We start from the raw sequence: 15823 nt of genomic DNA, 5'->3' as shown, positions 1-15823 counted from the left end.
CAAAAAGAATAAGAAGTCAGGGACAGAACTGAAGTGGTCAGCTAATGAAGTGGTCAGCAGTTGGTTTAGAAGGAGTGGAATCAGTGCAGAACCCTAGAAAGGAAGGAATAATGTGAGATGTGCTGGTGGCAGTTTTGAAGGAGACCAGAAAGGGGGTTTAGGGGGCATTTTTGCAATTCACTGAGGATAGGACTAGGAACAATGGAGCTTAAACACTAGGAAAGCAGCTTTCTTTTGAGGATTAGAAAACAACAATAAACAACAGTCGCTCCCCTGTGGAAGCAGGTGTCCTGAGAAGTTGTGGAATGTTCTTTCTGAGAGACTTTCAGTGGAAGTTGGAAAATATTTCTGCCAGATATTGTTCACATATAGCACAACCTGCCCTAGGGAAAAGGACTAGGAGCAGGGGACTCACTCTGATTCTAAAGTCTTCCATTCACAAGTGTTACTGAGGAGTATGTCACATTTCAAGGGGGAGGACGGAAAAGAGCAGCAAGATTGTGGCAGGCCTTGGCTGATCTCATGAGTTCGCATTTATCTTGCAGTCGTTCCTGCTTATTGCCGATATGTAGTTTTCTTGCTGATTTGCACAACATTCCTGCTTCTGAGAGCTGTTCTGCACAGATGCAGAATTATTATTATTATTAATTCTTGAATTTATATACCACCTTATACCAGGAGGTCTCAGGGTGGTTCACAGGATAAAATCAGAATATAAAACCACAAAGTACATAATAAAAATAAAAACAACAACACAATAACCACCTCCAACACATTTTAAAAGGGCATGGGATGTTTTTTGTGTTTGGTGACACATTTAGTTTTTTATTTATTTCCAAAGTAGATGAAAAACTATTAAGACATGTTGTTGTTGTTTAGTCGTGTCCGACTCTTTGTGACCCCATGGACTAGAGCACCCCAGGCACTCCTGTCTTCCACTGCCTCCCGCAGTTTGGTCAAACTCATGCTGGTAGCTTCCACAACACTGTCCAACCATCTCGCCCTCTGTCGTCCCCTTCTCCTTGTGCCCTCCATCTTTCCCAGCATCACGGTCTTTTCAAGGGAGTCTTCTCTTCTCATGAGGTGGCCAAAGTATTGGAGCCTCAGCTTCACGATATGTCCTTCCAGTGAGCACTCAGGGCTGATTACCTTATTAAGACGTTGATGTCTTTTAGTTTAGATTTGCATATATAGTGCAAATCTAAACTAAGAGACATCAACGTCTTAATAGACAGGTAAAAATAACTTGGGGGACGCAGGTGGCGCTGTGGGTTAAAGCCTCAGTGCCTAGGACTTGCCGATCGAAAGGTCGGCGGTTCGAATCCCTGCGGCGGGGTGCGCTCCCGCTGCTCGGTCCCAGCGCCTGCCAACCTAGCAGTTCGAAAGCACCTCCGGGTGCAAGTAGATAAATAGGGACCGCTTACCAGCGGGAAGGTAAACGGCGTTTCCGTGTGCGGCTTTGGCTCGCCAGAGCAGCGATGTCACGCTGGCCACGTGACCCGGAAGTGTCTCCGGACAGCGCTGGCCCCTGGCCTCTTAAGTGAGATGGGCGCACAACCCCAGAGTCTGTCAAGACTGGCCCGTACGGGCAGGGGTAACTTTACTTTACTTTACCTTAAAAATAACCAGAAGGACTGAAATCGTGCGCAAGAGGCTGATAAGCTAGAAAGAGCTCTCCTGGCACCAAAGGGAGAAGAAGGCAGCAGGGAGAGCATTCCATAATTGGGGTGCCACTACTGAGAAGGCCCTCTCAGACATCAGGCAACTGCAGAAGGCCCTTTCGTATCTTAAAGCACATATGTTTTCACATGTAAAACAGGCAGTTCTTCAAGAACTCTCGTCTAACCTAGATGTTGCCAGAGCATGGGTAACTGAGGCAAAGCTATCTCTGTCCGGGTAGAATCACATTGTTCTGGAGTGCACATACAAAATATCCCCCCCCCCCCACAATGTTCCTTGCTTGCATGTAGTAAATTAGCATGCCAAGGAAGATGTCTCTCTCTTTGCCCTCTGATATACTAGTTTACTCTGCATAAAGAGGTTTGTTTATTTTCTTACTCACTCAAGGCCCAGGATCCTTCCGCTTACAACTTCAGCTGATTCAATCCAGAGTAATTCCACCTCAGTCTGCACGTTCTGCATCACGTGTAGGCCAGCCATTAACCTTTGCTCTTTCAGTTCCATCCCTTCTCTTTATAGTCTCTATATACAGGCTTTTTCTGTTTCCCCTTATTTTACACAGTTTTGCTTACCATCACAAAATGAGGAAGCTCATCCATGGGCAACTCGTTTGCATGAAGGGTTTCTTCTGCGCTTTGCTCTTGAGATAGTAAAGTCACAGGGATTCATTTCTGCCACTTCACACCATGCTGTCTGTTCCTGAATATGCAGCTGCCGCTGGGGGAAATGTTGTTCCTTCAACCTATACAATACGGTGGTTATCGATAAGGCCTCTGTGGTTATGGGAAGGAAATTGAGCGTCCCTCTGGAACTGCTGTCATAGAATTTCCCCTTGTTTAGAAAAGGCTTTTCTCATACTGCACCAAGACTACTCATTCTGCTACTACTACCAGATGGGAGGCCAATGAGAAAATGAAGCAACAGCATGGAGGGCTGCACATTTTAGAAGCGTTCCTAAGGCAGTGCTGCAGCCAAGCTGGCCTTGGACTTAATCAGTCCTAAAATGGTTGATTGCCTGTGAATCCTATGTGTGCTGCTTAGAGTATTTATGGGGAAGAAAACACTTTATAAGTGAATAAGGGTCATATGTAACAAATATTTACAGAATATTTATTTAGCCGTTTAGTCGTGTCTGACTCTTCGTGACCCCATGGACCAGAGCACGCCAGGCACTCCTGTCTTCCACTGCCTCCCATAGTTTGGTCAAACTCAAGTATAGAGGTCTTATTCAGGATGCCAGCCAGTCAGATATGCCCTTTTAAAATTACTCCATTCCGTCCCCCTTTTTCTCATGCTACCTCCTCCAGCAAACACTAAGCATTCTACACACAGTGATTATGCTCAGTGCTCAATGGGCTATTTGTGTGTGCATTGGGAGGTGCCCTTTAAAAAAAAAAACCTAGTGGTCGTTTGTTTTTTGCACTTTTGCAAACCTTTGGATTTTTCCAAGCCTGCTGGAAATGGCATTCATGGTGCCATTTCTACTCCATAAGAACACACACTCAGAGAATATATTCACTCCTAGTTTGGTCTCAAAAGTTTTATTTGGGGGAATTCCCATGATTTCAGCAAACCTTAAACACACATGGTTCTGTGAATGTTTAACTTGCATATTTTCATGAGATGTTGGATGTGTTGTGCCCAAGTCTGTTTTGCTCGGGAACTCATAGCGTGCAATTTATTTAGTGCAAACAATGAAAGAATCGCCATCAAGTTGTAGCATGCACTCTGGTCGTCGTTTTATCTCATGCTATATGCCAGAGGACTTGAGAAAGATACAACAAATTTTGGGTGAGAAACCATAAAAATGTTCATCTGGGCACTTACAGCCCTCCTTCATTTCAAAGAGACTTGTGCAGGAAAACGTACTGCAGGATTTGCACCCTTATTTCTTGCCTCTCCCTACCATGACCACATTGTGGTTGAAAAGCGAGTTATACATACCATAAATAAACAAAGCAATAAAATATTACTGGGCATTGAAACACTTAGCAATGTGGATGTGTGGTGTTAGTTAGTTTAGAGCTGCTCCTTAAACAGAACCTCCATGTCTAGGGGGAATCTACTCCTGACTAACAGATGCAGGGGACAAGAGGGTGTGACCACACCACCCTTGTAAACTTTCATGGGAGCATTTGGATGGACACTGTTGGATAACGAATGCTGGTCTCAACAGAGCTTTCATAAAATCACAGCATTTCAGCTGGAAGGGACCTTAGAGCTCATCTAGCTCAACCCCTTGCTCAACTGATCTGATCTACAGAACTTTTTGTTATCAAGTATTTGTGCCTAAAAATACACCACTTTATTATGTGGAAGACATGGTCTTTCAAAGGTTATAAAGGAATTCATAAAAGAACATGTCATGTGTATATTGTACTGAAGCAAAATTAGGAGTCCCTCAGCCAAAGCTGTCTTGCTGAAGAATGCCACCTGGCTCCAAAAAAAGGGAGCAATTGTAATGTGTTATATAATGCTTTTGGAGCACTGAAAGTAATCTGTGTACATCAGTCCCAGAGCAAGCATGGCCAGTGGCCAGGGATGATAGGAGCTCTAATTCAGCAACATCTGGAGAGCCAAAAGTTCTCCATGTCTGACATACATAATAATCGCATTGCTGTTATTAAACAGGCCCTGATGCCTGTTTCTTATGCATACAAGAGTTGACAAAATAACAGAATGTTGGGAAGTGGCTAATAATAATAATAGAAGTCTCATTGCTTTTGGTGGGTCCACTCTAAGTATGACTAAGTATAGGGAGTGAGTGGCGCTGTGGTCTAAACCACTGAACCTCTTGGGCTTGCTGATCGAAGATCAGTGGTTCGAATCTGCGTGATGGGGTGAGCTCCCATTGCTCTTTCCCAGCTTCTGCCAACCTAGCAGTTTGAAAGCATACCAGTGCAAGTAGATAAATAGGCACCACTGTGGTGGGAAGTTAAACGGTGTTACCATGCGCTCTGGTTTCGGTCACGCTGTTCTGTTGTGCCAGAAGTCGTTTAGTCATACTGACCACATGACCTGGAAAGCTTGTCTGTGGACAAATGCCGGCTCCCTCAGCCTGAAGCGAGATGAGCGCTACAACTCCATAGTCACCTTTGACTGGACTTAACCTTCCAGGGGTTCTTTACCTTTACTTTTTAATCCTAACCCCATTTATCACAGTATAAGCCCCAATGAACTTGGGAGGACTTACTACTTAGAATTGCACAGTAGGTCTGGAACCAATCCACATATATAGAGTTGTCGTCATGAATGTATTCATTTATATTCATTTATACAATTCTATTTGTTTATGTGGTGCCAGGTGAGAGATTTGTCCAGGCCTTTTAGGACTTTATGCTGGGTTTTTACAGCCTGCTGTGATCTGTTTGTACATGGTTTTATTGCATTTTTCTGTTTTGTGTGGAAGATGCTCTGGAAGCCGTAGCTGAAGAGCAGCTAACGAATGTTTGAAATAAACAAACAGTGAAGCCTGTGTACATAGCACCTTACAGTGTAAGTCAAAAAGGTGCTTTTCTTGATTTCTTGTATTAAGTGGCTAGGAGCTTCTAATTCAAGTTTGGCTATACAGCAAAAGCAGATGGGGAATAGGTACTTCTGTAGCAAATTTAATTATTTTACATCCACCTTCCTTCCATTATAGAACTCAAGGCAGTGTACCCACAGCTGCCAGGCAATCCACAGTCCTCTCAGAAAATGGGATGTAGGAGCACAGAAAGCTGTCTTGTGCCAAGTCAGGCATTGGTCCATCTAGCTGAAACTGGGACCTTCTGCCTGCAAGATAGATGCTCTGTCACTGAGGCCAAATCGGTGCCACCAAGAGATGCTTTCTGGCACCAAGTTGTCAACCTACCAGGGTGAAGGGGAAGCAGAGGAGCAACAAAATTTCTCCCACCTCTTGGTAGAATATTATGTGCGACTAACTTAGCAAGTGGTTAGCAGTACAATCCAGTATGTTGCCTCCAGAAGCAGCCCTAAACATTCGGGTGTCTTGAGGCAACATCCATATTGGCATTCTATGATGCTAAATGTATCTTAATATCCAAAATAATCAGCATTTTGTTGCCCTTTAATGGTATTGCATGGACGCGGGTGGTGCTGTGGGTTAAACCACAGATCCTAGGCCTTGCTGATCAGGTCGGCGGTTCGAATCCCCACGACGGGGTGAGCTCCCGTTGCTCGGATCCCTGCTCCTGCCAACCTAGCAGTTCAAAAGCACCTCAAAGTACAAGTAGATAAATAGGTACCGCTCCAGCAGGAAGGTAAACGGCGTTTCCGTGCGCTGCTCTGGTTCGCCAGAAGTGGCTTAGTCATGCTGGCCACATGACCCAGAAGCTGTACGCTGGCTCCCTCGGCCAATAAAGCGAGATGAGCGCCGCAACCCCAGAGTTGGTCACGACTGGACCTAATGGTCAGGGGTCCCTTTACCTAATGGTATCCCAAAATCTGCTGCATGGGGTAGTCTGTTTTATCCTGCTGAACAGTTACCACTGTGGTGGGTGGTCATCTGTAATCACCTCACATTCCTTGTCACAACATGGTTCTGGTGTCATTATTGCTAGGACCACATTTTCCCCCTTTTATTGCCACAGTGTAATAAACACTAGGATTGTACCATTAAGACAGCAAAGCTATTACCCATCCTGGCTGCTACTGTGGTCTAGTAGCATCCAGAGGTGATGGAGAGAGACAGACAGACACATTTCCCTATCCCATAATAACAAAAGCAGAATAATGTAGCATTTGTGTCAAGGAAACGACAGGTTGGGTAAATTTAGTAGGAAAAAATATTTGGCCGGACGGACAGACATGCTTTTAGCAAAACTTTTATTTACTTCAGTGTGTTTTCAATGTTGCTCCTAGCAACTGGAAAGATACTAAAAGCTTTCTTCATTGACATGAAGGCAGCAATCCTATGCTTCTGTGTCAAGGAGCGAGTCCCGCTGAACACAGTGAGGCTTACTTCAAAATAAACACACAGAGAGTCAAACTACCTAGGAGAGAAGTGATCTGCTTCCAGCGAAATCTGGCTTGCTCATTTGGTGAAGGAAAAGTTTCTTTGAAAATGTGTTACTAAATAAAAATCTTGGATGGAGTACGTTTAATGATTAAAAAAAAAAAAAGACCCAACTAGGGTAACAATAAACACAGGAAATATACATGAATAAAGTGTTCTGAAAAGTCAAGCCACAAGTCCTTAACGACTATAAATACCACCTAAGCTGGGTCACTATTATTAGCAAAGGTTGAACAAAAGAAGAGGTCCAAAAATAGATACGGTGGCCTGGGTAAGGGATGGTATGAAATGTCTTGTTTAACCTTACGCAGATATTGTTGCCATAGCATAGGAAATGGTTTTTGCTGGCTCATGTATTCTGTGGGGATGAAGGATGTTTCCATGTTGTCTGTTTGCCAAGGAAATTCCTTAACAGGCCTGTTTGCTAAACAGAGGAAATATCAGCCTACTGGGGTGTCGCTGGACGCAATGGGAACATCTATCTTCATTCTGTTGCTGGCTGTGATCAGTTTGGGCTGCAGGCTTGTCCAGGCGACTCTATATTTATAGTGACAGTGAGCATTTATGTTGCACATCTGAGTGTTCAAAGTCAGTGGTGTAAAATAGAGAAAAATCTCCGCCAAGTATTGTCGCTTTTGGTCCTGTGTGCCTCGTCGTCGTCCCATTCAGCACCATTTGCTGTCATCCTTCTTCTGTAAAGAAACAGATGTGATGTAAACATCCCCTCTGTTTCTGATGTCCAGGCTGTGAGTGCCATAGAATCACAGAACCACAGAGTTGGAAGGGACCACAAGGGTCATTTAGTCCAGCCACCTGCAAGTATTTTTTTTGGCCAAAAGGACTATATAAACTACACTCAAGCGGAAGGTATTGGTGGCCAAAGGGGTCTCCCTCCTGCAAGGTTTGCGTAAGTACAAATGATCTGGGGTGGGGCAGGGAGCCTAAGAGAGGAAGCATTCCTAAAAACAGCTCAGTGAGATTTTAGCATGCTCAATGCTAGGGAATGCTGATTGACTGTTGGCGCAAAAGAAGGGAAACTGTGGAGGAGGGATGGAATGGAGATGCTACAATCATGAACAGCAGCATTCCACACCTAATCATTTAGTTGCAGGCCCCACTTGTAATAAGGCGCTGTGGGTTAAACCACAGAGCCTAGGCCTTGCTGATCAGAAGGTCGGCGGTTCGAATCCCCGAGACAGGGTGAGCTCCCGTTGCTCGGTCCCTGCTCCTGCCAACCTAGCAGTTCGAAAGCACTTCAAAGTGCAAGTAGATAAATAGGTACCGTTCCAGCGGGAAGGTAAACAGCGTTTTTGTGCGCTGCTCTGGTTCGCCAGAAGTGGCTTAGTCATGCTGGCCACACGACCCGGAAGCTGTACGCCGGCTCCCTCGGCCAATAAAGCGAGATGAGCGCCGCAACCTCAGAGTCGGTCACGACTGGACCCAATGGTCAGGGGTCCCTTTACCTTTACCTTTATATATATGCCAAATTCCTTTCCCTCCTTCCTGACCAATTGAAGCCCCCCCTCCCCACACACTTGGAAGGAACAGATTTTCTAACAGTGTTTGTCACTGACAGCCTAATACAAAATGATGTTTATGCTGCATAAGTTTGTATCCAAGTTAGTTTTGTATTTGAAGGACACGTTGGAGAAGGATGTGTGTTTTTTTCTCTTCTATTAGCACACATTCACCCATTGGAATATTGTTTCAAACATAAACCTAGCTTCCAATCTATTAAAAAAAAAGAAGATACGGACCATCCCAGCAGGGTGATAAAGTCTTCCTGTGTTCCAATAATAAAGCCTGTCCATTCCGTACCAGCAGTTTCCAGTTCCTTTGTGGCTGGACAGCTTGGGAAGACGAACTCACTCCTAAGTAGCCAACCTGCAGTATCAGTGAGGGAGTCGGAAACAGATGTTCACCAGGCTATACAATTTGTTGTCACTGTCAATATTACGTGGCACTTTTCCCAACGGAAATTGTTTGTGGATGGAAAAGAATGCAACGGTGGGGGCACGAGGGGGGAATCATGTCAAAAAAGGGCTTGTGTTTCTTCTGCTAGGTGTAAAGCTCTTTTTAAGAGAAAATGATTGCATGGGAACAGACCTTAATATGCTGTGCATAGGTAGCTTAGATTTCATTAGAATTTAGCATCTGTTTTGCCAAATTCGCCAATATGTTTGCAAATGACTTTCTCTGTTCTCAGAAGTATTGTGAAATATCAGAATATAGCCAGAATTAAATGTGTTTCAATCCTAATTATTCCAGTTGAAGAGATTTTGAGCATGAGGATAAATCAACTGGATTTTTTTTAAAAAAATGATTTAACTGTGGCAATGTCATGTCCAGTATTTTCATAACATAAAGTTTGTGTTGTTCTTTAAAAACAAATTCCATTTAAATGTTTGGCCAGAACAAAATAGCCAATCTTATTCCAGGTATCATGCGCGGGATTAAATATATGCATACACTTTGCTAAAATGCTTTTAGAGGTTTTTTAAAAAATCTTTTTCCAGAAACTCCCTAATATATTTAGCGATGGAACAGGTGCAGAAAACCACCTAGAAAGCTGACTATACCATTTTAATATTCATAAGTATTATTAAAAAGATTCATAAAATGATCCATGATAAAAGTTCTAGATATAATTCTCATGCAATCATATAATTCTTCTGTAATTTCCCATTATCAAATCATTATGCTTATACATAAGTTAGTTCAACAAAAGTGTTTGGGCATTAAGCATTGTGTTTAATTTGACTTAAATTCAGTTGCCAATCAGATTTTAAAACAAGGTTGTATGTAGCTGACTTTGTTTGTTCCCATGAATATAATATCTGTTTGGCGCTTCAACATAATTATGTCTCAGAAATAAACATGAAGCTTAAAGAAGATTTAGGGATAATTACAAAGTTGTAGCCCAAGTAAAATCATTGTTAAGCCACAAAACCAATAGTTGGATCTATTCCTTTTTTTAAAAAAAGGCATTTGTAGTTCAGTAATATTTATTTTATGGTTTTAAGGTATCATCAGCCACATAATTAACATTACTTTTTAGAAATGTTTAGTATAGGATGCTTGAAATGCTTTTGTCAAAACACAGAAGAAATTGATCTTCAATATATAAGATTTTTTTTAACTGCCACATCATTCCTTTTCAAGGGTTCATTGGGTTTCCAGAAACCTTTATAACATTAGACATCATCTCAAGGCATATTGTTAACAGTAAACGGTAGTTTCATTAAACGATTTCCTTTAGACAGCCAGTTTCCCCGCTTCACTTTGTTTTCATTTGTGGTAAGAACAGAATAAATAAATGCAGTACCTAGACATTGGCAAAATAACTCTGAAAGAGCATGTGAATGTAATCTGGTAAAGATATAATGCCGGCTTCCCTCAAACCACCATTTGCAAATCAGGTTCCAGCTTTGGGAAATATATACAATCTCCTCCTCCTCTCTCCACAGCAAATTTCTGCATCTTACCTGTTCAGCATTAACCAGTATGCAGTTGTACATAGCTAAAGCTAACAAAGTTTTCTCATAACTATAGTCTGAAAATGTACTTCAAACCATGGCTTCAAATTCTGGTTTACAAATGAACCATGGTTAATGTTGGTGTGCAAGTAACTCTAAACCTTGGTTATTGTTGACAAGGAAAGAATTTTCTTTAGGGATGACATAGAAGAATTCATTTCTAAGGCTGACTCCTGATTGGCAAACCATGGGGAGCTGATGTTACATCTGTACCAAATCTGTACAGTTTTTTCAAACTACAGATGCAATCCAGTGAGACTTAATTTGGTTTGAACTGTCTTGCAACCCGTTCCTAAATATTTGTCGTTGAGTATCTGCCAGAGACACTCGTGTAATATCAATACTGCACAACATTGGTGTATTATTGTCACGATTCCAGAGTCAGCATTGGGTGGCTCAGTATGACTGTTGTCACACTCAGAACTGCTCTGGGGCAACATTAAGCACTATACTTTAGAATGGGCTAATCGGATTTCAAGTTGGAACCAAACTCAGGTTAGCTGTCACAACTTTTTATACATTTCATTGTGGGCAAGGATTTATTGGACCAGCCAAATAGACAGGAGGGAAACCTCGCCTCCTGTCTCACTTCCTGGTTCTTACCTGCCTACGTGTTATTGGGGGTAGGGAAAAGATCTCTTGCTTTGCTCTGATTTTACAATGCTATTTTCACAGCGATTTGCAGTGTGATTCCAATCATGTCTGCTCAGGATTAAGTCCCAGTGAATTCAGTAGGACTTGCTTTCAGTGGAAAGGGCAACCACTTTCCACTCACTCATTTTTCGCTCCAAAGAATCACAGAATGGTAGAGTTGGAAGGGACCACGAAAGTCATCTAGTCCAGCTCACTGCAATGCAGGGATCATTTGCCTAACGTGGGGCTCAAGACCTCAATCCTGAGATTAAGAGTCTCATGCTCTACTAGTTTGAGCTATCCTGAGTTCAGAGAAGGGGAGATGATTAAAGGTAAAGGGACCCCTGACCATTAGGTCCAGTCGTGGCCGACTCTGGGGTTGCGGCGCTCATCTCGCTTTATTGGCCGAGGGAGCCGACATACAGCTTCTGGGTCATGTGGCCAGCATGACTAAGCCGCTTCTGGCGAAGCAGAGCAGCGCACAGAAACGCCGTTTACCTTCCCACCAGAGCGGTACCTATTTATCTACTTGCACTTTGACGTGCTTTCAAACTGCTAGGTTGGCAGGAGCAGGGACCGAGCAATGGGAGCTCACCCTGTCGCGGGGATTCGAACCACTGACCACCTGATCAGCAAGTCCTAGGCTCTGTGGTTTAACCCACAGCGCCACCTGCGTCCCTAGATGATTACTTCACAGCCAATCAGAATGGGAGGGAGGAGCCCTGCAGACTTTTGGAACAGCTTTGCAAAGGCAGCAGCTCACACATTTTGATTTGTAACTCGGTTTCTGGAAGGGTTAGTGACTTGCATTCATTCATTAAATAAAGCAAGCTCAGACTCTGCAATCACATCTTTCTCTCATTCATTCATTTAAAAGAAGCTGGGGGAGGAGTGTTACTGTTTTCCCAATGACATTTTCCTGATGTAAATATTCTCCATCTCACCCCACCCCAGAAGAGGGGCAGCCCTACCTTTATGCTGAATGAAGCAGTTGCTTCAGGGGGGCAATTTGGGTGTCATGTAGAGTGCAGCAAATTGTTAGTTATTTAATTTACTGGGTCTGGATTTTTTTTGTCAGGAAGGGGAAGAAGCATTTGTGGGATTAGGTGCCAAAATAACTTTGCATGCCTTGGACATTATGCGCCTTAGTGGGAGAGGGGTACCCTTTGTTGCACTGCCTCAGGTGGAACAATGTCTTGGACTTGGCCCTGCCTGGAAGCTGCTATTTGCAGTATTCAGGAAAATATATGGGTACACATACAGCTTCCCTAGCAGGGATAAGTTACTCTGAAATAACAACACCGGAAGAAAGAGTCAAATTCTGTTCCCAATGCTATGGTTCTAAGAGAATCAGGGGAGGGGTCTATTGATGGGGGGCAAGAATATGAGATCTAATCATGGATGTCCAACATTTCATCTAGTTTGACCCTCACTGTAATGTTCACAGGTGTCTCAGAATAAAGTTGAACAGTTACATTCAGGAACCGTGCTTCATCATCATTCACCGGATTGTAAAGGCAGATAATAATTTATGAAAAGGGGGAAAATTAAATATCCATACCAGACAAGCCATTAAGTCACTGCAGGAGTGAGGGTGGATTGTAATAGGCCTTGTTCTTTCATCTGCACCCAGCAGAGAAATCCTGAATGCACAAAACAGCTGGGACATGTCATGTGTACAACTTGAGCTGATGAATTGAAATAATAAATTCATTCTAATTAAGGTTTGGTTCTTTCCAATTGACTATTTCCTGTAGTTGAAAGCCACAGCTTTATACGCTATGCGTTTTCAAACCAGGATTGTAGTGTATATTACATTTTTTATTGTACAAATATATTTGTCAGCAAATTTGTTTCTCGATGTCTACTGCCCTGTGTTCTTTGGGAAAATGATAGCTTTAAATTATTGTAAATTAGAGTTTCTTCCTATCCATTGTAGTTCTTTTCCGTTTTCAGAGTGGGGATGACACAACAAAATAACATTCTGAATTGCATTTCTACACCAATTTACTCTTTATTATATTAGTTCTCCATATGAAAACAGTTGTTGCAACATTTTTGAAAAAAATTCTGCCCTACTCTGCAAACATGTAGTTTTGAAATGGAAGGTAGAAGCAAACAAAGTTTGTTTAGGCAAACATTTTATATTTCCTTAAAAATAGGGCATGGGCAAACTCTGTCCATCATAAGTGTTTTAATTATTTAGGATGAGTGCCAGAAAAATGAACAGTCCATGAAAATTATGAATATAACACTGAACACAGTTCTAGTTCACAGCTTATTTGCTTAAATACCGTATTTTTCCATCTATAAGACAACCCCTATTTTGGAGGACTCAGATTTAAGAAAATGGGGGGAGATATGTCCGTGTATAAGATTGCCCCCCCCCCAATTTTTGATATTATTTTTTTAGGGGGGAAACCAAGTCTTATACATGGAAAAATACGGTAGTCTTTTTTAAACACACACAAACATGCATCAAAATTTGCCCACTGCTGATCTTTGAGATTTCATGCAATCCAACCCTACTTATTTACCAGGGACTTTCCTTGTTCTTTTGATACCTGACTGGAAAATCACTTTTCCAGTTTGTTTGGCATTCTCCTTTTGGGGCAGATGTTAGTCAAGCACCTTATTTTTTGCTCTATAAGACCACAAGACGCACCTAGTTTTTGGAGGAGGAAAACAAGAAAAAAAATATTCTGAATCTCAGAAGCCAAAACAGCAAGAGGGATTGCTGCGCAGTGAAAGCAGCAATCCCTCTTGCTGTTCTGGCTTCTGGGATAGCTGTGCAGCCTGCATTCGCTCCATAAGACGCACACACATTTCCCCTTACTTTTTAGGAGGGAAAAAGTGAGTCCTATAGAGCAAAAAATATGGTATTTCCAAAATGTTGCTAGTGTCCACTGAAATGCTGTAGAATACTTTGTCATATTTCAGCCCCTCCTCCAGGGACCCAGAAGTAAAATTTCTAAACGATGGGAACAGGTACATTTTGACACATGTTGACTCTAGTGCACATTCATGGAATCGGTGATGAGAAGCTCATGCTCCTCCAGATGTCGCACTCATTCCTATCAGCCCCAGGTAGCACAGCCAACGCTCTGGTATTATGGGAGCTGTATTCCAACAACATCTGGAGGACCACATGTTCCCCACCCCTGATGTAAATGCATGCCCACATGGACCTAAGGTCCCATCCCCATATATTAAATGTTGCTGTTGGTGGTGATGAACTATTGCCCTTATTAGTTGCTTTTAACAAGAAGTAACCCAAAGTGACTTATGAAAAATAGGACATATATTAAAACCAGCGTAAAAGCTAAAAACACACTTGTATTTATATAAAAGCAGGACTAACACTTCCCACTCAACGAAGGAGGCCACAGATAATTTAAGGCTCCAAGGCTGGGTGGAAAAGAAACATTTCTGCCTTTCCTTGACAGTGATGTTACCAAGCATGTCTCCCTGGGAGAGCATTCCGTAAGTGGGGAGGCACTACTGAGAAGGCCCATTCTCACGTTGCTGAACTTGCATGAGTTGCAGCTGTTATTAAACAAAGGCAATGTACAGCAGATGAATAAGAGCCAGTGTCTAACACAGTTGCATGTGGGTGGGTGCCTCAGGCCAGTGTGGTGTAGTGGGTAAGAGTGGTGGACTCGTAATCTGGTGAACCGGGTTCGCTTCCCTGCTCCTCCACATGCAGCTGCTGGGTGACCCTGGGCCAGTCACACTACTCTGAAGTCTCTCAGCCCCACTCACCTCAGAGTGTTTGTTGTGGGGGCGGAAGGGAAAGGAGATGGTTAGCTGCTTTGAGACTCCTTCAGGAGAGTGAAAGGCGGGATATCAAGTCCAAATTCTTCTTGCTGCGGCTCAGTGTAAGAATAGGAGTGTGTTAACAAAGTAGACAAGATTTTCACCTGTGAGATGTTCTAGATAAATGATTGAAATGGGAGTGGGGGGAGTTTAAAACTATTTGTACTATTGTTCCTCTTTGTACATAAGATGAAAAAGGTTACAACAAAGTTGCCCCCTCCCCGTTTAAGTGTAAAATATTATATGTTGAGAAACAGACTTCCTAGCTGTATTGATTGAGCGGGTGGGAGGCTTTAGAAAAGGGGAAAATTCCAGTTCTTCTCTAATATCGCTTTGTAACCCCTCAAGTTAGCCACAGAGCCCTGAGTCTCCTCTTTTGATCTCTGGCGATATTTTTCTCTGTTATGTCATAGAGGTCACCTGGCTCATGTGTGACAAACTGCCTGCATAAGTCACAGTGCCAGTGGCAGAGATTTGTAACCATGTCCCTGGTCCATTGCCTTTGAATTATTTCGCAGGCCCTCTGCTTTACATTTGCACTCTGTCGGAAGATGAACAAGGGAAGGGAGTAAAATCAAGGGCAGGGTCTCATCCTGAAGGACAAGGGGAAACAGGTGGAAGGTTAATGGCCCTGGAGCGTATCCACAAGCCTCTCAGGCTTGATATATGGGCCTCGGGCCTAAAACAGGCATTGGCTTTCAAAGATATATTATTTCATTTGAGGAGAGACATTCTGGAGATCCTGCATTTGTCTGCTGATAGATGATCCTCTGTCCACAATTGGTTATGGCGTGTGAGTTTTCCTTGGGCCTGCTCCCGTACATAAAATTTTTGCTGAGCTCTCCAACCTTTCACATGCCTTTAAGAATGGGACGCGTGCGGGTCTTCTGGCAGGCTGCAGGCTGGATTTTTGCTGCTGCTATTTTAGTCATTTCTTTTGAACCGCTAAGGCAAGTTTGGGAGGAGGGAGAGAGGGATGAAAGGCACTTCTGTTCATTCATACATAACTTGATAAGGGGCGGCCTTGCAAAAGGAAAACAGAAACAATGTTAGGAATCAATTGTGTGTGTGTGTGTGTGTGTGTGTGTGTGTGTGTGTGTGCGCGCGCGCAAGGGGGGAAAGGAATCTTAATAAAAAGGCT

The 15823-nt window shown here is 42.9% G+C and overlaps 1 protein-coding gene and 1 long non-coding RNA gene across 12 annotated transcripts in view; one reads left to right on the top strand and one right to left on the bottom strand.

Annotated features, from left to right (window-relative positions):
- The window catches only part of NR5A2 (nuclear receptor subfamily 5 group A member 2), a 302503-nt gene that overhangs the window by 32706 nt on the left and 253974 nt on the right, over nt 1–15823 (top strand). The gene's annotated exons all lie outside the window — the stretch shown is intronic.
- LOC309371880 overlaps nt 6506–15823 on the bottom strand; it is a 124519-nt gene continuing 115201 nt past the window's right edge. For 7 of the 8 annotated variants that reach the window (XR_014169298.1, XR_014169299.1, XR_014169300.1 and 4 more), the window contains 2 exons: nt 8451–8581; nt 6506–7386 (listed from right to left, as the gene is read on the bottom strand). This is a non-coding gene — a long non-coding RNA (uncharacterized lncRNA). The remainder of the gene's footprint in view (nt 7387–8450; nt 8582–15823) is intronic. The other variant, XR_014169303.1, reaches the window with a different exon arrangement.

This window comes from Podarcis melisellensis (genome assembly GCF_964234715.1).
Source record: "Podarcis melisellensis genome assembly, chromosome: 6".
In the NCBI taxonomy this organism is placed as follows: domain Eukaryota; kingdom Metazoa; phylum Chordata; class Lepidosauria; order Squamata; family Lacertidae; genus Podarcis; species Podarcis melisellensis.
Note: the sequence above shows the minus strand (reverse complement) of the source record. Positions and strands in the feature narration are given on the sequence as shown.